This window comes from Fundulus heteroclitus, unplaced genomic scaffold (assembly GCF_011125445.2).
Source record: "Fundulus heteroclitus isolate FHET01 unplaced genomic scaffold, MU-UCD_Fhet_4.1 scaffold_213, whole genome shotgun sequence".
NCBI classification, from domain to species: domain Eukaryota; kingdom Metazoa; phylum Chordata; class Actinopteri; order Cyprinodontiformes; family Fundulidae; genus Fundulus; species Fundulus heteroclitus.
Window position 1 is genome coordinate 156,596 of NW_023396625.1, and position 24,120 is coordinate 180,715.

Sequence of the window (24,120 nt, forward strand, 5' to 3'; positions counted from 1 at the left end):
TGGTCATTAATTTTTATGTCAACGTGACATCACATGAACAAATCCACAGGTTGTGTGCTTGCAATGAGAAGCTTATTATTATTATTATTATTATTATTATTATTACTGTGGAGACGACATGCAAATCTTCCTTTTATATTTAAAAAAAGACATGCATTTTTACATTCACCACGGTGCTTCTATAAACACCTTATATGTACATTGTGCTACAGTTTTAATTTCTGAAAGTAACAAATTATCACATTTCTCTAAAGGAACGTCTCTAGCGGTTGTTGTGAAAATGAAAATCGTGGCCCACATCATCCCCCCAAAGACAGAGATGATGACCACAACAGGGAGTATTGATCTGAGCACACAGGAGTGGCAGGTAATCTGTAAAGTGTTTCTCTCAGAACAACCAGTACCAGTAAATCCTGAATCAACTAGCTGGTCCTCCAACTCTATCACCCAAGGATAACAATGTCTATAAAGCAGCAGCTGGAATACATCTTGCATTTTTTTTTGTCCAATTACTTTTGAAAAGTTTTGCAGAAGACTGAAAAGCATGAAACTCATCCATCTGATTTAGTCCAGACTACATTCCAAGTTACAAGAAAGAAGACTGTTAGTTTTCTTCAAATGTTTCTTTTTAGAGGTTTAATAAGCAAAACCTTTGATACTGAAATCTCAGTTTAACACAGATTGCTTGTGATCAAATCCAAAGGCCGTTACAGTGTTTGCAGTCTATGCAGTTCACTTCAAGATATACCTGTGCTGTGAATTATTTTAATGGTAGTGTCTTATTTATCATGTAATATTAACAGTTGCTATTTCTTTCATACACGATGCAAAGTAAATACTTCAATGTACACTTTGAGTTTAATGTTGATAAAAGATCAAGTTAAAAAGAATACATAAGAAATCCCGTTTAAAGATTTTCACAAACAATTTAGGGGACAGAGCCAACCTGTGGAAGAAGTTAATCTGCTCCTGTGAAACCAAAACTGAATTTTCTGTTTTCACAGAGCCAATGGAAGCGCAGATTGCAGACTGCAGACCCCTGATCTAGCAGATGAAAACTGTGATCTTATCTCATAGGGCTGAAGCTAAAAGTGCAACACCTTAATTATTGAATCATTGTTAAAATAAAACTGTAAAGGTAAAACATGAAGTTCAGATACAGTTTCTGTGCCATCCTATATAATCATACGAAATTGATTTAATATGTTGTCAGTAACTAGGGGTTGAAAGACGGCTTAAACTTTCCGCCAAAAATGCTACGTAAATGGCAAGCTTTGACCAGTCAGAATGATAATTCAAAATATCGGACATTAACTAACAGTCACTAGCTCATAACTATCCTGACATCCCGTTGGTCAATAATCAGCATTACTTCCACGAAAGCAGCGGCAGTCGCCATGGCATGTTAAAGGCTTTTACCCCATGGGCTCTTCCAGCCCATGGGGTAAACAGCAGGAGGTAGCAAGGCATTGCATTAGGAAAATTGTTAGCTCTGTGCAGCATGTGGTAAGACAATGACAAGCTGTAAGAGGCCACAGTGACAAAAGTGTTCTGTACCAGCTCTTGAAACTTAGGGCAGAAGAGAATGATCCCATTTTGCTGAAGTGGTTAACAGCGTAAAACAAGGTACACAAGCCCCAAATTGTCGAATGAAATTCTAAACATCATGGCCAGTATTATAAGTCGAAGCATCGCAGAAGAAATTGAGACTCTTCCCGTTTTGGAGTTTTCATTTACTATTGATGGTACTCAGAATGTTACTGGTGCTGAACAAGAGTGTCTGTCTCTCTTGTTCTGTGGAAGATTTTACAGCTGCTCTGACATCTTGGTAGCATCCTGGCATCCTCTGGCACTCTCGTGGCATCTTCATGGCACCCAACAGCCACTGACTTCCAAAGTGTGCCAGCGTGTTTTCACGTGATGTTTTTATATCACCACATTTGTTTTTATCATCACAAGTCAAACCACTCACACACTCACAAAACAGTCACCTTATAACTGTTTTTATTAAATTGTTTACACTTTTTTATCAAATGATGTCAATTTAGCGCATCATTAATTGAAAGTAAATATAGAAAGGGCATTAAATAACTCCATTGACAAACCGTTTGTCCATAAACAGCAATAGAAGTGCGGCAGCGGCAGGTGGCCTGCCGGCTTAGTGACACCTTGTGGCGGCTGCATGCCACTGCAGGTGTCACAAGGTGCCAGAGGACCTGCTGCCACACTAGTTGCGCCAGCTGGACTGGCTTTTATCGGAAATAATATCAATAAAACATGATTATTTGGAAGCAGTTGTAGACTAACAAGGCGTCTATAACAAATGTTTTGCCCATAAACAGCTACGGGAGAGCAGCAACTGCCGTGGCAGTTGGCGTTGCCAGTTAAAGTGCCACCGTTAGCTTCCGTTGCCACCGGGTGGTTTCACAGAATAACGGCTCCTGTGGAGACAGCAACGGCTCGAGATGTGGAGACAGCAGCTTAAGCGCTGGCTAGGAGGAGCAGAGGGCGAGACCTTAGAAACAACTAAAAATGATGAAGATCTCAACATCCTGCAGGCTGATTTCAACCCCAAAGTTCTGCTGCACAGATTAGGTTTGTCTGCTTTCATGTCAGTTACACTTTTAGAGACATTTTTGGTGACTAGTGGATTAGCTTAAAGCGCAGATGTGCCCTGTAGAGAAATAAAATGGTAAATCGAGTTTAAACAGAAGTGATCATCCTCATATTTGTATGAGGCAAACGTTCTCAGTATAGAAATAATCACGGCACCACCTGAAGTAAACTAATACTCGGGGTAATTCTTGATCATTTATATGCATTTCTCTGTAATGAACGCCCCGTTCCCCCCATCAGAACAGCCTACACCAGAGGTCACTAATTAAAAATCAGCGGGGTCCAAATAAAGAAAATCAACAACAAGTAAAGGTTGTTTTTAATTATAATCTGTTACCTTAAACAGCATTTAACACTGAACTAAAAAGCAGGTCAGGTGTTTATGCATCCATGTTATACACCGACTTTTTAAATAAAAACAATAACAAAAAATTAGAATGTTTTTCCATTTTAAATTCTAAAGTGCTTTTTGAAATAGAGAACAACAGTCTTTCACAGTTTGGTATATAGACAATTTCCTGACTTTCACATCTTTTATAAAACACCTGAACTGACTGTTTTTTTCTTTCTTTCTTTTTTTATGGCTTAATGAGAGAAGTGGGCTTTAGGCTGCCCTGCAAGGATTTTAAACCTAGGTTTGAATGGCAACAAAGTCATTCTCAAGCACATATCGACATGCTCATTCGTGAGCCTGGATGGATATTTATTTTTGTTATGTTCATAGTGGAGAATGCTGCAACACAGCAGTAGGTTGAGCCAAACATACTCAAAATGACCTGAAGGTCTTTGAATATCTCCAGTTTGCGTTGAAATGCCTGGACAGATGTCATCAGATCACAGACTGAATTGTCCTTGCCTTGTAGCTTTAAATTCAGTCGATTTAAGTGGGATGTCATGTCAACCAAGAATGCTACATAATCTAACTTCTCTGTATCAGTCAGAAATGAAAGAAATTGTGTTGCCTTTTGGCTCTTCAGCTGTCCCAAGGAAATTTTAATTTCTTTTCAAATGGACCAAAAGCGCTCCAAAACTCTGCCCTTACTCAGTCACCTAACATTGTTGTGCAGCAAGAGGTCATCTGCATTTGCTTCAACTTCTTTGAGGAACTCTCTGAGTAGGAAATGTTGCAGGGAAGAAGATGCCCAGAGAAAGTTAATGATTCTCATCGTTGTGTTCATCACATCAGCATTCTGATCCGAGAGAATGGAACACAGGACCGATTGGTTTATTATACAATGGTAGGAGATTAGGTCAGGGTGGTCCTGTTTCATTCTTGCTACTGCTCCCTTTTCTCGCCCTAACATGGCTGGGGCTCCATCAGTAGTGACTGAAACAACTTTTCTCACATCTATTCCCCTTTCTGTTAGCATCTTCTTTGATGCTTGGTAGATATCCTCCCCTCTTGTTTTGCTCTCCAGAGGTGCTACACCTAACAGGTCTTCAAACATTTGATTTTCCTCTTTGTTAAAGAATCTCACAAAAACTACAAGCTGGGCATTGTCAGTTATATCAGTGGACTCATCTATGGCCAAACCTATGCACTCTTCCTTTTGAATCGCCTCATCAAGCTGTGTCAGTACGTCACGTGTCACAATTTCTGTTTTGCTTATGGTTGATGTCGCTGACAACGGGATTTCCTGTATTTTTTGGCAAAGCTCTTCTTTTTGCTTTCCATCGAGCAGTGTCACAGCAACTGTATTCGTGCATTCTGTGACGACCATTGCATCGCTGAATGACTTTTCATGCTGTCCCAATATCCACGCAATTCTCAGAGAGCACTCATTAGCACGTTGCTAAGGAGTGAATGTCTGAACCATAATTCTGCAGGACCGATCATACTGTGCCATTTAAATCGTCTATTTTCTCCGTACGTATGGCTGAAGCAAGCAGGATATGTTTAGGAAAATGAGCTGTGCTTCATTTCTTAGTGCCGCTTAATGTTGCTGCTTTTGATGAGAGCGACTGTCTCGGAACAAATGAGACAGACAGGTTTTGTGCTCCCACCTGGCAAGATGAACAGGTACACGTCAGTCCATTCTTCCTTAAAAGACCTGTTTTCTGCGTCTACTTTCCTAATCTTTGAGCACGCCATTTCACTTTTCTCTCACCAGTTCGCCGCGCTTCTTCCACCAGTCCATCCTTTCTCTGCTCTCTCTTTCTTTTCGTCTTTTCCTTCTTTCCCGCCGCTCGGCTTGCCGCAGGTTTGCCTGCTGTGTCTAAAACTAGATAACAGCAGCATCCCTGACTGACACAGCTCATTGGCTAATTTGCATCACATGCAGCCGGGCACTCCGGAGGGCTTTACTATATTAACAGGAGAAGCGGCGCAAGGGAAGTTAGACACTGTCGTCGGACAACATGCAGTAATTTATAAATGTTTTAAATCAGGTTGGGTCGAGATTAGCCAGCAGGTGGGTCTGGATCCGGACCCTGGTTCGCTAATCCGTGACCTCTGGCCCACAACGACGTCTTCAAGGCTAGTAGCTAGACGCTCAGTGCTCCTGACTTGGTGGGAGTTTTTAGTGCAGCCATCTTCAGCAACTGGGTCAATTTACAAAATACAGATACGTTTCCCAAGGCAGGTAAAATCGTGACTCTGAACACTCTCTCCCCGGGCGAGAGTGTGAGTTTACCTGCGTTCGAACGCAGGTGACTCTGAGCTGAAAGTAATGGAGGGATGACTTGCTTAGGATAAACGTTATAGGCCCCTGCACACCATGTCGTACTGTGCACCGCAACCCCGCAGACATTTTAAACTTCATAGTTGAACGCCCTTATTGGCTATTTCTTGAGACAAATTCCTACATTTCCGACTGCAGCAACCACCGCACACCTGTCAGTCCGTGGTGAGGAGAGGCTGCAGGAGCTTGCAAGTCGCTTCACGTACGTCCTCGTGAAACTAAGCTCTGCACCTACATGTCCGCCGTCCTTCTAGGGAGGGCTGGCGATTTTGTTGGTGGTGCGCCCCCCCCCTTGTTGAATGGTAGAGGAAACACTGCTACTCTACTCACGTCCGTTCAGTTCACATTTAAGTGTATCAGAAAAAAACGAAGATTGCATGGTTGCATAAACAGTTTTAACAGAACTGGACGCTAGCTTTTCGTTACCAGCATGTCTTAGGAAAAATAATCATCGGCAATTATTCCACAATAACCCACTCTACTTGCATCCATATTCCATTAATTCAATCTAATATCATTCCACAGAAATCCTGGGCTGTCACAAGATCCCAGCTGTAAATCCCTGTGTTGGTCACAACGTTCCCATTAGGGTGGCTGCATGTTAAGAGCATGTAGCCTAATGAGTGCATAGAGGTGTTTGCCTTAGATCCTGTTAAGTCATGAAAACGCATATTAAATGTTTTAAACAGAATAATCACATTACATTTCCACAACAGAATGACACTAAAGATACCAGTGATCATCTTTAGGTTTAAACTGTTCCTGAGGTTCAGTTTTCTCTACACCGCTGATCAAATTCTTTTTCTCCAAATTGAATCTTTCCCATCTTTGTTACATTGTGAAAAACTAGTTGTTCATAGTGCATGTAATGTGTTTCAGCGTTGGCATCAGATGTTAAAGAAGAGGCTCCTGAAGAACAGAGTCCTGAGGTGGAGCAGCAGGAGTCAGAGCCCCTCCAAATAAAGGAGGAACAGGAGGAACAGGCCTGTCAGGAAGGAGAGCAGTTCTTTATGAAGGAGGAGACTGATGCTAGCTTTCCATTAACTGCAGCTCCTATCAACAGTAAGGACTTGTTTAGTTTGTTTGTGTGTCCTGTGTTGCAGATAAAGGCCAAAACTCACTGGATTTATTGGCAACTATTGAGATGCAACATAAGTTAAGATTACTTTATGAAACAATGTACATTTTTATGCTATGCCTGAATCCACAAACATCTGATTTTACCAAAAGGATAGTAATCAGAGTCTCACTCATTGTACAAGGTGAATAAGTGATTTAAGCTGTGTGATAATCTGGTAATTATCTTAATGCAACCTTTTTCAGAAAAAAAACAGACGATTAAAAACTATATTTACATTATATTTATATCCTGCTTTGTTATCCAGGGTGGAATCACCGGCAGCTTTGCATTATACTTTGCTCTCTCTCTCTCTGCGCAGAGAGAGACTAGCATCTTCCTTGGCTCTGAGTGCTAAACTTTAAGCATGTGCCCACCTAACACAAGCATGGTTCCCTCACCATGTTACAAGCCTGGCCGGCCACCAGGCTTTACTCGACCCCCCGCCAGGATTAGCGTTTTTGTTTATTTTAAATTCGATGTTTGAGATCAACATAAGACGGTCAGTAAAGTTCCCGTCTGGGAGAAAACCATAGACATAATATAAGAGTAGACGCGTCATTGGGCGGGTTCTGCCTATGCTGCGATACGTCAGAGCGTCCGCCATCCTAAATGTGGCAAATCTGCGGTTACTCAGTCACTTAAACAGTACCAAAGGGACTTTAATCTCTGAATATGCTTTGTATTCGTAGTATTTTGTTTGTAATATTACAAGTTTATTTTCGTATCCCTTTAGCTTCATTCTCCTGAATTTATTCTCCTAAAGAATAAAAATATTTAAAATAATCTAACCTGGCCCTATTACTCCAGGAGTGAAATAATTCTGCAAACTGTGATTATTCTGGAAATGTTTCCCCTTAATTCTCATAATATGATGTTTTTATCATAACATTATCACTTTTGTGTTTGTTTGTTTATTTGTACTTGTTTGACCTAGGACTTTTTTTCCCCTCATATTATTAATTTTACCTCTTTAATACTCACCCAAAAAGTCTGCTCCTAAAGGTTCACATGTGACACGGTTTTTATAAAATAATGAAGACCACAATGTTTAGATTTAACAAATTGATCCTTATATTCATAACACATACACACACACTATATATATATATATATATATATATATATATATATATATATATATATATATATATATATATATATATATTGTGTGTATATACAGTGTGCGATTAGCAAAAAAACCAGAGGGGGGGGGATAATTTCAAAAGTTGTATTAATGAATCAAAGTTTTATTAATAATGGTTAGCTAGCAGGTGCTCTTTCAGGTAGCTAGCTAGATCCAGTAGGTTAGACTTTTGTTTTTAAACTTGCGCCATCTACTGTCGGGACTCAGGAGTGGGTATTAATTTACTTTAACCGCTTTGAGCAGAAAATGTAATAATACTCTTTAAATACAAACAACAAAAGTAATTTACAAATGTGAAGGACACAAGACATGTATTAATATCAATTTTGAAAAATCCATCATTCAGGGGTTAAAGCAAAAACAATCAATTTGACTGAAAACATTTTCTAGTCAGCCCATATATTCCCGGGCCGTGGACGTCATGCCACCTTAATAACCTCATTTGCTTATTGTAACAAGTCCACTTTAACCAAATCTGACAGTTCCATTGACAATTCCTGTATCTCTCCCACCTTCCAGCTTCAGAGCCTTTGCACCATCAAGGACAGCCCTCTGCATAATCTCCTTCACTTTCCACATCCATAACATCACCTGGTTAACTTTCATATTTGCAGCATCAAGCAAGTTCTTTCTTCACACTTTTGCCAAACTGGTCCACAGTCCACTCACCTTTCCACTTTACAATTTCAAAACCCTCCATAAACTGCAGCTAATTCAAAAGACAGCAGCTTGCATCATTACATCATCTTCTTCACACCTGTACCTTAACTCTACTGTCACATTCAATATAAAGGGAGAAGCTATGAGCTCTCCACAGTCAGAACTATGGGCTAAAGCTATGAAGGATGAAATGGATTCTTTGATGGAGAATAATACTTACAGCCTAACTTCATTACCTGAGGGTAAGCAAGCAGTGGGGGGCAGATGGGTATTTACTATTAAAGAAAATCCTGTTGAGACTCTTTATAAGGCGAGGTATGTAGCAAAAGGCTATAATCAGGTTGCTGGTATTGATTATATTGAGACTTTTTCCCCGACTGCTGATATGACATCTGTGTGTGTTCTAATGCAGCTTGCTGCTCAATATGATTTGGAATTGCACCAAATGGATGTGAAAACGGCATATTTACACGCTCCTATCGATTCCGAGATATTTTTAGAACAACCTGAAGGATTTGAGGTGGTAACAGAGACAGGAGAAAAATTAGTCTGTAAGCTCAATAAGTCGCTCTATGGTCTGAAACAGTCAGGACGAAATTGGAATAAAATGTTACATGATTTCCTTACTGAAAATGACTTTGTGCAGAACCCTGCTGGCTATTGTGTTTACAGTAAAGCAAATGAACATGAGACAGTGATCTTGATTATTTGGTTTGATGATCTTCTTATTGCAGCTAGTAATGATCAAATACTCAAGTGTGTGAAGAAAATGTTGGCTGCTAAGTTTAAAATTAAAGATTTTGGAAAACTTAACCATTTTCTAGGAATTTATTTTACACAGAACCACGGTCAAGTAAAAATGAACCAGAAAAGGTACATCATGAAACTCTTGGAGAGGTTTGACATGACTAACTGCAAGCCAAGGTCAACCCCATGTGAAAATAAAATGAAGTTTGACAGTGAAGGTCAATCAGCTGATCATAAAAAGTATTGTGAAGTAGTGGGGAGTTTGATCTATGTAATGATGAGCACTAGGCCAGACTTGAGTTTTATTGTCAGTAAGTTGTCACAATATTTGTCTGAACCAAAAGAACAACATTGGGTTGCAGCAAAGCATGTATTGAGGTATCTGAAATGTACACTAAATCAAGAATTATGCTTCAAGAAAAATTACATAACCCTTAAACTTGTGGCATACTGTGATGCAGACTGGGCAGGAGACCAGGGGTCCGTTCTTCGTACGTTGCTTAAAACATCCAAGATCAAATGAGACATCCAAGATGATTTCATCTGGCTAATCATGATCCTGCTAATTGGGTTCTTCCAACACACCTGTTGTTTACGATTAGTATCACTGGATTGAGTTATCTGAGACAACTGTGCGTTCATGCGTTTGTTTAAAAGGGGAAATGTATCGATAGTAGAAACAATGATCAGCAACGCTGCTATTGGCTGTTCAGCATGGCCAAAGAACGCCCACAGTTTTTCTCCCAGCAGAACACGAGCTTTTAATCGAAGGTTATGCCGAATTTGAGTCAATTAAAAGGACAGGTAACACCTCAAAGTCTGCTAAAACCAGGAGAGAGGGTGGCAAACAGCAGCAGACAAATTAAATTGTAAATATTATCCATGATAGATGTTTCTATCACTTTCTACAGTATGTATTTTTGCATTTTAATAATTTCATAAGTACTTTGTTCTTTTATGTCAGAGCCTCCATGGGAGCCACTAGAACATGGGGAAAAAAGTGAAGTACAAGAATATTCTACAAAATGATAGCCTTTAATTATTATACTGTATTTTAAAAAGCAACTTCTTCCTCTTTTTTAAAAGCCACTGTTAAATTATGTGTTTGTCTGTTTTTAACAGCCACCGATAAGAAGGATGAAAAAAATCGGGTTCTTTTTACTTTTACATGTTTAACCCTTTTTCTGTTTTCTTTTTTTTTTCACAAAATGACTCAAGGTGCCATCTGTTCCGTATATTAACGGTATCTTCAACAAAAGAAAAAGTATTTTGACCTGAAAAAAAAAATACAAATTAAGAGGCAAAATTGAACTCCACAACGTGAAAAAGAGAAAAACGGCATTAGAGATCGAGTTGCTTCAAAAGGACCTTCAGAGTAAATTCTAATACACCATTTTACACATAACTATCATAACTATCTCTTACTGCAGGCAAAAGATGACTTGCTGACTTTTCTTTGTAAATAATTGTTTAAATAAAACGACAGGAACGAAGCATTATTTGTTTCGTCTTTTATTGAACATTAAAAAAAAATGGTGTTCCACAATTCTGTCCCTTCCTCTGCCACTAGGTGGTCCAAGTGCGCTGGCTAGACACAGACTTCCCTATCTCCTCCGCTGCGATCTAATCCTGTTTACATTAAATAAACCTGCTCGGCAGCAGGTTCAACTTTGCGCACATGTTGCTATGACAGCAAGTCCGGGATGAGTTTCAAAGAACCAAACGATCCAAGATCATGCCAAATCGTCAACAATGAAATCCAGCTAACTGAGTTAGCGACGTACGAAGAACGGACCCCAGGAGGACAGACAAAGTATGACGGGTTACTGTTTTAGCCTATCTGAAACTGGACCTATTATTTCCTGGAAGTCTAAAAAGCAGTCCACAGTTTTTTTTATCTACATGTGAAGCTGAATACATTGCTTTGGCTGCTGCTGCACAGGAAAGTATTTATCTTGTAAATCTAATGAATGGAATGGACTTTGGATGTTAATATGCACCTGTGACTGTTTATGAGGACAATCAAGGAGCAATTACTCTTTCTAAAAGTCCGGTCCATCGCCAAAGATGTAAACACACATTGACATTCGATATCACTTCATTCGGTCAGCACTAAGTGATGGAAAAATAACTCTCTCTTACTGTCCAACAACAGAAATGGTGGCTGATATTTTAACAAAGCCTGTAACTAAAATGAGAATGGACAAATTTGTTTTTGGTATGTAAATGTGAAGCACTGAAATGTAAATGTATTATGTCAACATAAGAACAAGTGGGGGTGTTGAATATTATTGTTGATGTTCTTGTTGACTTCCTGTTGTGGGCGGAGATTTACACAGGTGGGCGCAATCTGCTAATAAAGGGCCACAGGCTGCTCTGGTGAGCACTGCTCTCAGGCCAAACGAAACAGAGAGCTATGTTGTTTTTCCTTCGTCACGACCCGGCATTTCCAGCCCTTTAAAGATGGCAGCGTCAACACCCAGCCCCCTTTCTCCTCGAGGGCTCCAGGTAGAAGTTGTCGTCGTCTGAGAGTCTGGTCAAAAGTGCTCTGACCTTTTGTCTGTACATACAGAAAACCTCTATTTTTATCTGCAGCTGCCACATTATGTATGTTGTATTAAATAATACTACATATACTTCAGTGATGTTATCAAGGTGTTACTTTATTGTATGTGTAATACTGCGTCCGTTGTTACTGTTTCACCGTGCCGTGACTACGGTGAAGCACCCTCGGTGGACCCAGTTCGTTTTACCCAGTCAGGCGACTCCCACTTACTTTTTACCCTGAATGTAGGACGCATAAAACAGACAAGGATGCTTTTAGTTATATTTTATCTAAGTAAAGACAGAGAAATAGTTACAGTCACACCAGCGCTGATGGGCCCCTGATCGGCAGGAAGGCCTCGAGTGCTCATTACACAAACATTATAAAGGGATCTCGGGACACACCCATACAAGGGCGGTACACATCCAAACTGTGACATCAGCAGGGAAGCTGTGTCACCTCCAGGGTGGTATCTGATAGATATGTGCCAATCTTTTGGGTCAGTGCCATCTAAGTGTGCCATGCAGTTCTGGGATAAACAGCTCGTTCCACTTGACCTTGTTGATATCCTAACAGACCCCCTGATGATGTGTCATTATGGCACATCACCAAAGATGATCAACCAGTGGAACGACAACTCTCAGTCTGTCCCTCTCCCAGAACAGTCGGTCATTCCGTCCAGTCCAAGCAATCCACGCACGTCAGCTTCCGGCTTCCAGAGTCCATCCATCTGTGATCTCCATGGCAGTCGATAGTGCGGTTCAGTCTCTGGGGTCACACAATCTCTGCTGGTGTGACTGAAAAGCACTTTGTAAAAACAGTCCAGTTGTCCGTTAGCCCCCCCTGTTGGTGTGCCCCAAAGGCACATCACAACGAAAACAGTTCCAAGAAAAGGGCCGGACAAACCACAATGGAAACATCTTAGCATCAATCAGCATGAATACTTCATAATTCAGCCTTTTTTACTCAAGCCCACAGTCCAAGCATTTTATCTACAATTTAGGGTTCAACTATTCAAGCTAGGCCTGTTTTAGGTTCCTATGCGCACATTATTTTAAGTTTACTTTAGACTATATAAGCTAAAGGTGTACCTTAATCAAGGCCAGATTCGTCTACTCTACCCCCACCCCAAGAAACCTCCTACTTGGTTCTCCCCTCTCCATTCCTATGGACAATCATCCAACACCTTCAGTCCTCACAAATCCAAGAGTACCAGTAGGGGGCATCAGAGGGCAGGCTGAGTCTTCATCACAAAAAACCATCTCTAGGAAATGGCAAAAAAGTGATGGAGCCCCAGTCAAGGGCACTCCCACTCTGGGCCAATCTGAGCGAGAAGACACCCTGTATTGAATCTAGAAATTAGCCTTACCGAGTAACTTATGGATCTGTGATAGCCATCAGATCCTGGTTCTCTATATAACAAAGCAAAAAGTTAGCAAGAACTGCAGGTCTTGGTGTGTGTGTCTGTAACAGAGAGTTTCCATTCTTAGTCATAAAGCCATAGCGATCATCATAATGCAACATCACAGTATAAACATCATAACACATAAAATCAAACATGGTGATGGAAGTCAGTGGAGAAGAGAAAGTAAAAATCAGGTTTGTGATATAAAAAGAGTCTGTACGTCAATAACGCAAAGTTAATGAAGCCTTCAGGCCATTCAGGCACAAGGCAGAAAATAATCTAATCGCGCTTAGGGTCTCTTCAGGCAACTCCTCCCGTTGAAGAATAAGGAATCAGAGTTCACTGGCTTCTTCATCCCCAGTCCTCTTCTTGGTTCCTCCGCATGGACAAAAACGATTTAGTTGGATGGTAATGAGTGTCCTGTCCTTTTTCAGGCAAGAAGCATTTTATCCCCAGGAAAATGCTCTGTTGAGATGGTTGGCAGACACCAAGCCTTGTTTACTGTTGGATAACAGAAACAAGGTGTAATTAGTGTTCTTATCAAGACTCCCAATCCTTTTTACATTTACCTTCTTCAAACACTTTCACATCCAGATATTTCCGTTCACAATTATTATGCTCTTAGCTTTACCTCCTTTACTGTAATCATTAGATCTTGCATTACTCTTATATAAAAGAGAAATCTGAAAGTTCAACGTTATCTACAGCAGCATTTCTCTATAATTCTTTCCCATGTGTGTCTCACCTTACAATTGTCCAACAGTTGAAAAGATCTCTGCAATAGAAATTTATCATCATATGTTTCATGGCTACTGTGACACGGTTCATCTCAATTTATCTAGCACACAAGGAATTGTATTAAAACCTTTCAGAAACTTCTTACTGAACCAGCTGCAAAATACTTCATATTTTTCTAAAAAGTCCAACAGAAAAACCCTTAAGTTTGTAAAAGAAAGTTCCACTATATATATTTGCAGAATAATGTTGTGATATTAATAAGAAGCAGCCCTATGTACTTCTTGTCTTATTTTGAAAAGCTCAGCTAAGAGAAAGGAAGTGTGTGCATGCCCCTCGCCCACACGGAGTTGTGATTGGTTGCTATTCAGGAAGTGGGTGTAGCCCAGGGCGGAGACAGGAAGTAGTTCTGTGAATCACTTTCAGCTTGACGTGCATCAACCCAAAAGACTTGTAATTGAATGCGCCCTCCACCTAGAGCGAAGAGCAGTTCTAACCCCATTAATTCTTGATTTTTCTTTTAATCACTTCTGCCTGTTTTAACAGACAGCTTTTGTAAGCGACCTTGGTTTTTATCTTATGTCCCCCTGTTTGAATCTTGTTTGAAACAAACCTTTAAACTGTAGTATGCTGTGAGCAGTAACTCATTGTTGCTTATTAAACACATCGCCCCCTGACCATGTAAGAAGCTCCATACTGCTCTAGGTCTTTAAACCTTTTTCAGTCATTCAACATTAGTTTAATAGATAATACTTCCAAGCATAATTTTATCCCCAAGTAAATCAACCCTTTAACAAGTATCTAATTCTTGTTCTCATGTGTTTAGTTTATCCTTGAAAAACTATAAGCAGACATTACTCCGAGTGATTTTCTTACATTATCATACATTTATCCATTATTACTACTGTTGCTTTTTCTACAGTTTGTCCAAATTTAGGATCTGTGTTTTGTTAACTTATATCACCCAGTGATCTATAAATCCGTATTTTATGTTTACACCGTCTTGTCCCAGCAGATTAAAAATTCCCATTTTAGAATTTGCTTTTTTGTTTCATCAATCACTGTCTGTTGTGATTATTGAAGAAATTGTGCAGTTCCTTTAAACCCTCTTAAATATTGACCACCCGTTGGTAAATGATCAGCTTTAAGTTTTGCCCTTCTTCTAATTCTTTGTTTAGCCTTAGTATCTGCACCTTAAAATGACGAATAGTGGAATTCTTTGTATAAACACTTCTCTATGTCCGTATTTGTTTTGGCCTCTATAATTTTGTTTTTTGCATTTTAAGTGTGAACCTGGTCAGGATAGCGAAAGTCATCTCCGATGCTCCTTTTGGCAACCCCAGCAAACCCAAAAACAAAAATGTTCACTGTCAGTGTTAGGTTATAGGTAATCCCTGTGGGAACACGACGTCGTCTCCTTTGTTCCAAGCGCCTGGGTCATCGAAACACTCCACCACCTGCGACAAATTTCTGACATTTTCAAACCACAGCAGCAATTCCTGGGTGTCCACACCCCCTGTCTGAAATGTCTCTCGTCGTAAGCCCAGGCTTTCAGTTCATCTCCTGTTAAGTGTCCCCCTTTAGAGCCCATTTACCCCAAAGAGTCCAAAAGTGTGTTCTAGGTACGTTTCCTGAACGCCAACCTCTCCATGTCATGTTCGTGAAACCTTGTAGTTGAATTCCATCACCTGTGAAGCAAAGCAGTCATGCATAGTTCTTTTCAAGATTTTCTTTATCACAGCAGTAGTGTCACTGTCTGATGCCATTGCAGCTCTGATGTTCCTCAGAGCCAACCTTCATGCATTGATATCATGTTGGAGCTGTTATCCTCATCTTGTGTCCAGGAGTGCTTCTGCTGTCCTGACCAGATACCAAATGTCCAACTAATCTAATTGACCTCATTACTTTTCTGCATGTACAATAGGACGATCGTTAGATTATCCTGGTCTAAAAGACCACTAGGTTAATAGATGGCTAAACTATGTTTATGTGTTCTTTTCTTCTGGATGTTTTAACATTTAGTTAAAGAACAACTATTGTGCTATTTTGTGTTTAAACAGATAGTTTTTAAGTCTCCTCACACCTTTTAGGTAACTGCGTACAATTCCAAACTATTTACACTGGTGCTTTAATCCTAATTTACCCAAGGTATTTACTAGAATAAGGCATTATTCTAAACTTGCAGTTTTACCCATTCAAGTCCTTAACCTTTGTGTTGCTTTACATCCTAATAATTAATTTCTTAGTTGTGCCTCTGCTTACTTTAGGATACCCAGTAAATGTTGTGCTCACAATTTCCCCTTCGCTTGAACAAGGTTAAAAGGTTTAGAGTTCATTCTGCTCATATTGAAAAATTAGCTTGCTCACTCGTTCGTTCATTCGTTTATGCTATTAACTGTTGCTGTAATGCCTACTTTAACTTTTTCGCCCACTAGTTTTTTCATGATCCTAATTATCGCCCATTGATGTAATAGCATACATTGTTCTTATCCACTTTCCTTTTACGTTTAGACGGCCCCTCTATGTAATTCCCTTACTGTAATCCCCAATATAAGTTGTCAAACCTTTTAGGTTTAGCATAATTACTTAAGCTGCTCTATGCTCTCATCCCGTAACTTAATATTTTGGTGCAAAATGGATGTCTTTTAGTGGTTCCCCCTATTTCTTCTCATGCATGATGTATTTTATGAAGCTTATTGTATCTTAAAGGTGCCTCTTTGAATCTACTTCAAAACCCCTTGTGGGGTTAATAAAATTCCAAAACATATCTATGTGTGTTTAAATGATTTAAATAAAAACTTTGTTAGAAAAGTAAAAGAAAATCCTTCTTATCAGCGGCCCAAAATCTCTACCAGCTTTGTTTCCAGACCAGTACCACTTGTCCGAATGCGTTTGACCCTCTTATCGCTCGCTAATAACAGCTCTCACTTAAAACAATTAACATCCTAGGGGTTTAATAATAATCTTGATTGCTTTTAATCTGAAAGTTTTTTCCTAATCGCATCCGCCAATGTGTATGTTTCTAATGTGTGTTTTGTGTTTTAATTATGTGCAGGAAAATCTGATGTGAAATGCAGAAGGGGTGTCTGCCAACTCATCTTTGTTTCGTGTTGCGGTCCACTGAAGGTTATCCGATGCGTCTGTCTTTTCCCCCGCAATTAGTTGTCCATTTTCAGTCCTCATGTCTCAGTTCAGTATCACAACATCGTTCCAGGACGAGCATTGTCCATGAATCTTCTTTCTCCAACCGTTGTGTCTGAAACCACAAGGAATTCTGCCAGCATTTTGCCAATATGGATTTTGTCCAAAATCAAATTTTCCAATACAAGAATTGTCTATCTTCATCCGTAGTGTAGTGTAAATAAGTTGAAAAGAAAAAATCAAAACAAAAATTACAAGAAAACTGTCTCAAAACAAAATCAACCACATCGTTCCCTCTGAAACAAAATTATTCTTGAAGTTTTTCACCTTTACCCCAGATCTTGATCCCTTAAAAATTTATCCAAGCAAAATATTTTACAGACAGTTCAACCTCTTTGTATAAGTTCATTAATAAAAAACATTTCTCTTAACTTTGTAGCATCACATTCCCCATTAAACCTCTATGCAGCTTCTGCAAAAATTACTGATTTTTTTTTTTTTTTTTTTTTTTTTTATTAAAAACTGGATTAGGCAGGAGTCAAGTACATCACCTTTTTCTCCTTGTCCCAAGGATCAGCCCCCATGGCACTGCGGCACTGTTTCTGTATTCTCTCGCATCTGAGAATGTCTAAAATGAGACTAAATCTCTATGTTAGCACATCCCTATCATATTGACCAGGTTTCTTTGCAAAGAAAAAGAAGCAGAAAGATAGAGCTGTTAATAGCAGAAAGCAACAAACAATTTTAAGACACCACCTTTCCTGCCGGAAGATCTCCTCAGTCAAAACTAAGTATAATTTAGTGTCCAAATCTGATTATAACTCCTTACCGCACTGTCTCCTCAGAGCCCCCCGTTGGCAGAAAGGTGGCGTCTCCTTTATTCTGAAAGCAATAACTCAGAGAAAAACAAGAGTGTTAATTGCATGTAGTTAAAACCCTGGTCCCCTTAGTGTCACTTTAACGTGATGTTGTTCTGCTGATCCTGGGAAATTAGATCTATTCCTCACCTTTCCCCTGAACTCCGTTCAGAACCCCTCCAACAGAAAGAAAACAAAAAACAAAAGAAATTAACAAACAAAAACAAACAAAATTGTCTTCCAAGGAGCACAATTATGTCTATTACAATATGACATAGGTTTTTGACGTACTTTTTGATATCCTTCTGGTCCTTTGACCATGTGTATTTGCTGTTAGTAATACTTTTATTCATATATAACTTTTCAATCTAAATTGGTCAAGGGTGAAACTTTAATCAATGATTTTCTCTTTTAGTTTTTTTGAGCTTCTAGTGTTTTTCTGTAAATAAGTGTTTTCTCGTAAGCATATTGAGAAGGCTACCCAAAAACAAAGGGATTAGAAGTAGAATCCCTTCAAAAGCTGGCTTTATTTTATTTTTTCCCTCTGACATAGTTTTCGTGCCCCCAGGCTAGAACACACAGACCCAGCCTTGCCATAACATTCAGATGTTTACATCATGGTCAGATTTGTTTATCATATCTTTTGTCCTGCTTCAGGTTAAACTGACCCTCTGAGGCTTGCCTCAGCTCAGCATAACTAATAACATCAGATGCTTTTGTAACCGATGACATGCTTAATGTGGCCTTGTGATACTTCTCAAAATTTCTCATTAGCTGCATTCAAATCCCCAGTAAAAAGAAATAAAATAAATTAATACAGAACCCTTAGAAAAGCAACCATATTTAGTCCCATACAGTCTGTTTAAAGCAGTTTGTCTCATCTATTTAAATCAAAAATCATGTATATCTTAGTGCTCTTAAATTCTTCTTTTTAGGCAGCTGTAAAATCCTTTTCTCCCAAACATTCTCCCATATGCTCCCCATATGCTGTTTGCCATTTTATTAATGTTCTAAAATTACAATATAAAAGCTTTTTCTCTGTTATTATTTCAGCTGTCATGAATTCATTGACAAACACAAGCCAAGCACAATCTAATAGCATAACTGAATACAGCCCTACCGCCTCTGGTTGCTGTACTGCATATTTAAGCTCCAAACAACAAAAACTTTTATCCCCAGTCCCAAGTATTTCTTACAGCCCTGGGATATTTTCTGTTTAAGACACGTTAGCATATCTCAGTGTAACAATTTAATTTGCCCAGATATTTAATGTTAAAAAAAAAAAAACTTTGTTATTTAAATCTCTCTTACTTTTACCTTTTTGTTAACCTAGTCCATGCTCAAAATGTCATTTGAATTACGGAGCTGCAGTTCTCCCAAAACAAATGATCATCCTGAAACCATGAACAATAATTTTTAACCGAATTAATTAATTCACACAGAAGAACGTTTAGTTACAAACGACACATACATACGTACAGTTACATACAGTTACATACATACAGATACATAGAAACTGACGACATTCAGACAAACAAACACACGCAGGCCTTTACTTCTGACAGGGAGGAAGGGCTGGTCAGATCCTAACGACGGTTAGGGCAGCTTCTTTCAAAATGCCCTGGGTAACCACACGTCCAGCACAAGGGCACATCATAACCTTTGGTTGGTCCCTTTCTATGATTTCTGTACTGCTGTGTATCTCTGCTGGGAATTTGTCCCCATGGAGGACTCTGATACATCTGAAATGGTACTTCTGGAGGGAGGGATCCCACAAACTGGTCTGAACCAAACACAGGTGTCGGGGCCATAACCATCTGAGCTTTTGCAACATTCTTCTTCCTCCTCCTCCTTTTACTTTGATTGTCTCTCAGCTGTTGTAGCTGTTCAGCTACGAGTTGTTGTTTTAAGTTCTGTATATCACTGCTAAGTTGCTCCATGTTTTTATCATCTATATCCAGCTGATGAACCAAAGCTGCCATCCATTGATCTAAAGGCATATCATAACTCGCAACCATTCTATACATGTTCTGCTTAACATCCTGTACCTGGCCCTTTAACATTGCTTGTTTAAAGAGTTGCTGCAGCGTGACTGATAACGGGCAAGAGCCTGTGTGGTTTTCCCAAATTTTCAACATTCTGTTCACATATGCTGAAGCCGACTCCCCTGCACAACGTGTAGTGTCATTTAAAAGGGCAGAATCCGTACTTACCGGATAAAACGCCCTCAGTGTGCTCCAAAGTTGCTGTGCCACCGGGGCCAGAGGGGCAGCTGTTCCTAGTACGTCCGTTCCAGCAGAGACTTCAACCGCATGTACCTCTTGTGGTTCCAGGTATGCTGATAAGCCAGTCCTCACATCACCAATAGCCAATACATACCCGCTTAAAGTCTCCACGAATGCTTTGATCCAAAGGTGCGCCCCTTTTCTGGGATCAGGGAACATGTGCCTCAGATGAACGTTGTCAGCACATGAAAGAGGGCTGTAAACAGCTGCATTCACCTGTCCTGTTGCACTGTGAGTCTGAAACAATGGCAGTTGCACACTTTGTTTTGTTGCAGGTAAAGAAAGATCAGTTTCGCTAGAATGCAGGTTACATCTGGGTCTTACGTCACAGCTTATCTGTCCCCCACATAACACCATACCAGGCACCTGCACCGAAGGGTCTGATGAAGTCACCACACTCCTGGCCTTGGATAACAGTTCTCCCTTATCACCATGCAGATTGTTTTGCATAGTTGTGTACTTACCTTCTTGTTTGAAAGAAGATGATTCCCTTACCCCCTGCAGATTTTCACTCTCTTGTTGTTTGTCGAGGCCTGAGAAGCACATGCTGAAATACAGTTCAGTTAGTTTTATCAAGCCTGCTATTTTGATTTCCTCTTTTTGGTATTTTTCTCGAGCAAACTCACCTGCATCACCCGTTTCTACTTGTGCTAGGGCTAATCTATTTTTTAACATCTGTAAATAGTAAGTGCACATTTTGGCCTCTGGTGGTGACCCTTCTGTATCACCAAAAACCCCGTCTCTCCTCATTTTTTCACACCACTCCTCAAATTGTTTTAAATGGTTTTCAGCATCTTTGTGTGGGAAGTTTGCCATTATGCTCCTTTTTCCTGTCTCCAGCAGTGTTCCTAAAGAACCCCCCTGGAGCTCATTTTCTGCCTGATTCTCAGCCATTCCAGCACTCGCACGTCTTGGCCAACCTGCTGGGACAGCGTCCTGACCCCGGTCCAATGAGAGCTTATTTTTTATCTCTCAGACACCAAAACTTATTATGTTCCTATATGCCTTATTATTGTGTTTTTACACGGCAGTTTCAATGAGCCAGTGTACTCAGGATGAGAAGGCCCTTACCCTTCACTTCACTTCAACGGCTCAATGACAATAACGTGTCTCACACACACACACACACACACACATACACACTCACACTCTCTCTGGCCAATCTTTTGTTAACTCTGTAGGTACCTCCGGTCTCAATCTCATACGCGCTCGTTTTTCGAAAAAGGCTGCTTTTATATTACCGCAAAAACGAAGATTTTTATATTCGTCCTCGCGGAAAATAAGGGAGCTCTAAACCCACAATTTCTAGGCTACACGATGTTTTAGAAGCCACGCGTGTTCTCAGTCTCATACGCGCTCGTTTTTCGAAAAAGGCTGCTTTTATATTACCGCAAAGACGAAGATTTTTATGTTCGTCCTCGCGGAAAATAAGGGAGCTCTAAACCCACATTTTCTAGGCTACACGATGTTTAAGAAGCCACGCGTACAGGCGTGTCTGTCAGAATGGCCGCTTTTATGCTACGCACAGAGGAACACGTATTTTCCTCTGTGCCTAACAAGGGGACCTTTTAAACCCTAAATTCTCAAGGTGCACAGTATTTTCGGAACCCTGGCCAAGGATTCCCGGACTCTCACCTCTGTGACCGCACGCAAATCCCAAATTCTTATCGACACGTTTGCAAACAATTATCCTCAAACCTTTCTCTGCCTTTAGAAATACAAAAGTCGGCCCTCCAGGAAGAAAAAGACACTAGGAGATGAATGAAATCTCCTTACCTTTTTTGTGCGGCCGCACGTTGTGTTTTTCTTCCGGAATGGCGTCCTGACCGAAAAAACGGAAGTTGGTACGTCGTCCTTTGGGTCCGGGCGGAAACACCAATTTGTTACTGTTTCACCGTGCCGTGACTACGGTGAAGCACCCTCGGTGGACCCAGTTCGTTTTACCCAGTCAGGCGACTCCCACTTACTTTTTACCCTGAATGTAGGACGCATAAAACAGACAAGGATGCTTTTAGTTATATTTTATCTAAGTAAAGACAGAGAAATAGTTACAGTCACACCAGCGCTGATGGGCCCCTGATCGGCAGGAAGGCCTCGAGTGCTCATTACACAAACATTATAAAGGGATCTCGGGACACACCCATACAAGGGCGGTACACATCCAAACTGTGACATCAGCAGGGAAGCTGTGTCACCTCCAGGGTGGTATCTGATAGATATGTGCCAATCTTTTGGGTCAGTGCCATCTAAGTGTGCCATGCAGTTCTGGGATAAACAGCTCGTTCCACTTGACCTTGTTGATATCCTAACAGTTGTGCTGTTCTTTTTACATCTCTCTTTGCAAGTGATGAAGCAGACTGAAGACGTTTTATGGTTCTCTCCCTTTTATCTCCCTAATGAAACATTTTTTCATCAGCACTTAAGGTTAAAAAAGGAAGCCATACAAAGAACTGACTTTTTTGGTGGGGGGAGTTGTAATGCGGAAGTTTTCTGTTGTTTAATGGAGTTTTACTGTTTTACAGTTACTGTAAATGAAATGGTGCAATCTCAATCATCCAATGATCCGTTTTACTTTGCAGGTTGTGAGGAAACAGAACATGAACAATGCTAGGGGGTGAATATGTTTGCAAGAAACTGTAAACAAAAACGACATAAATAATAATGCAAACTAAAAAATAGTAAAAAGTAGTTAAATCAAATAATTAAGTCTAATAAAATTACCTAAATATATCTTTATCAAAATAAGCCTCTGTTTAGGCTGAAATTAAAATACTTTCTGATGTGCATAATGTGTTTCAATGTTTCCTGCAGATGTTAAGCAGAAGCTGATTGTTAAAGAAGAAGCTTCTTTAGACCACAGACCTCCTGCTGACCCGCATGACCCAACGCACCCCCACATAAAGGAGGAGAAGAAGGGAGTCTACATCAGTCTGCCAGGAGAGCAGCTCAATGGGAAGGAGGTGACTAATGCCATCAAATTTCCAGTCACTGCTCCTCCCATAAAGAGTCTGGGTGATGAACAGTCTCCGCTGCTTTCACAGCTTTATCCAGACCAAATTAAAGGCAAAGAGCTTCCAGAAGAGAATGATAGAGAAGAATACATCAGGATACCAGATCATGGACATGCTTCCATTTCTTTAGAGACTGAAGAGGACAGTGATGTAGAGCACTCTCTCTCTGACCTGAAACACTCTGGATATAAGAAATGTTCTATGGTAAACAAAAATGTGGACACAAGAAGAAAAGTCCAGACAGGACTGAAGCATAGCTGTGAAGACTGTGATAAAATACTGATTGGAAAATCAGCTTTAAACAAACACATGAGAATCCACACAGGAGAGAAGCCTTTCTGCTGTGAACTATGTGGACATAGATTTAGCCAAAAATCTTATTTAAACACACACATGAGAATCCACACAGGAGAGAAATCTTTCTGCTGTGAACTATGTGGACATAGATTTAGCCAAAAATCACATTTAAACACACACATGAGAATCCACACAGAAGAGAAGCCTTTCTGCTGTGAACTATGTGGACAAAGATTTAGCCATAAATCAACTTTAAACACACACATGAGAATCCACACAGGAGAGAAATCTTTCTGCTGTGAACTATGTGGACAAAGATTTAGCCGAAAATCACATTTAAACACACACATGAGAATCCACACAGGAGAGAAATCTTTCTGCTGTGAACTATGTGGACAAAGATTTAGGGAAAAATCTACTTTAAACACACACATGAGAATCCACACAGGAGAGAAATCTTTCTGCTGTGATCTATGTGGACAAAGATTTAGCCATAAATCAACTTTAAACACACACATGAGAATCCACACAGGAGAGAAATCTTTCTGCTGTGAACTATGTGGACATAGATTTAGCCAAAAATCTACTTTAAACACACACATGAGAATCCACACAGGAGAGAAATCTTTCTGCTGTGATCTATGTGGACAAAGATTTAGCCATAAATCAACTTTAAACACACACATGAGAATCCACACAGGAGAGAAATCTTTCTGCTGTGAACTATGTGGACATAGATTTAGCCAAAAATCTACTTTAAACACACACATGAGAATCCACACAGAAGAGAAGCCTTTCTGCTGTGATCTATGTGGACAAAGATTTAGCCAAAAATACAATTTAAACACACACATGAGAATCCACACAGGAGAGAAA

The 24,120-nt window shown here is 39.9% G+C and overlaps 1 long non-coding RNA gene across 1 annotated transcript; it reads left to right on the forward strand.

The window, feature by feature from the left end:
• The first annotated feature begins 6,307 nt into the window (after window positions 1–6,307).
• LOC118559067 lies at window positions 6,308–23,339 on the forward strand. Its single transcript, XR_004928624.1, has 3 exons — window positions 6,308–6,359; window positions 22,748–22,896; window positions 22,978–23,339. It is a non-coding gene; the product is annotated as an uncharacterized LOC118559067 (long non-coding RNA).
• Window positions 23,340–24,120: the final 781 nt, after the last annotated feature.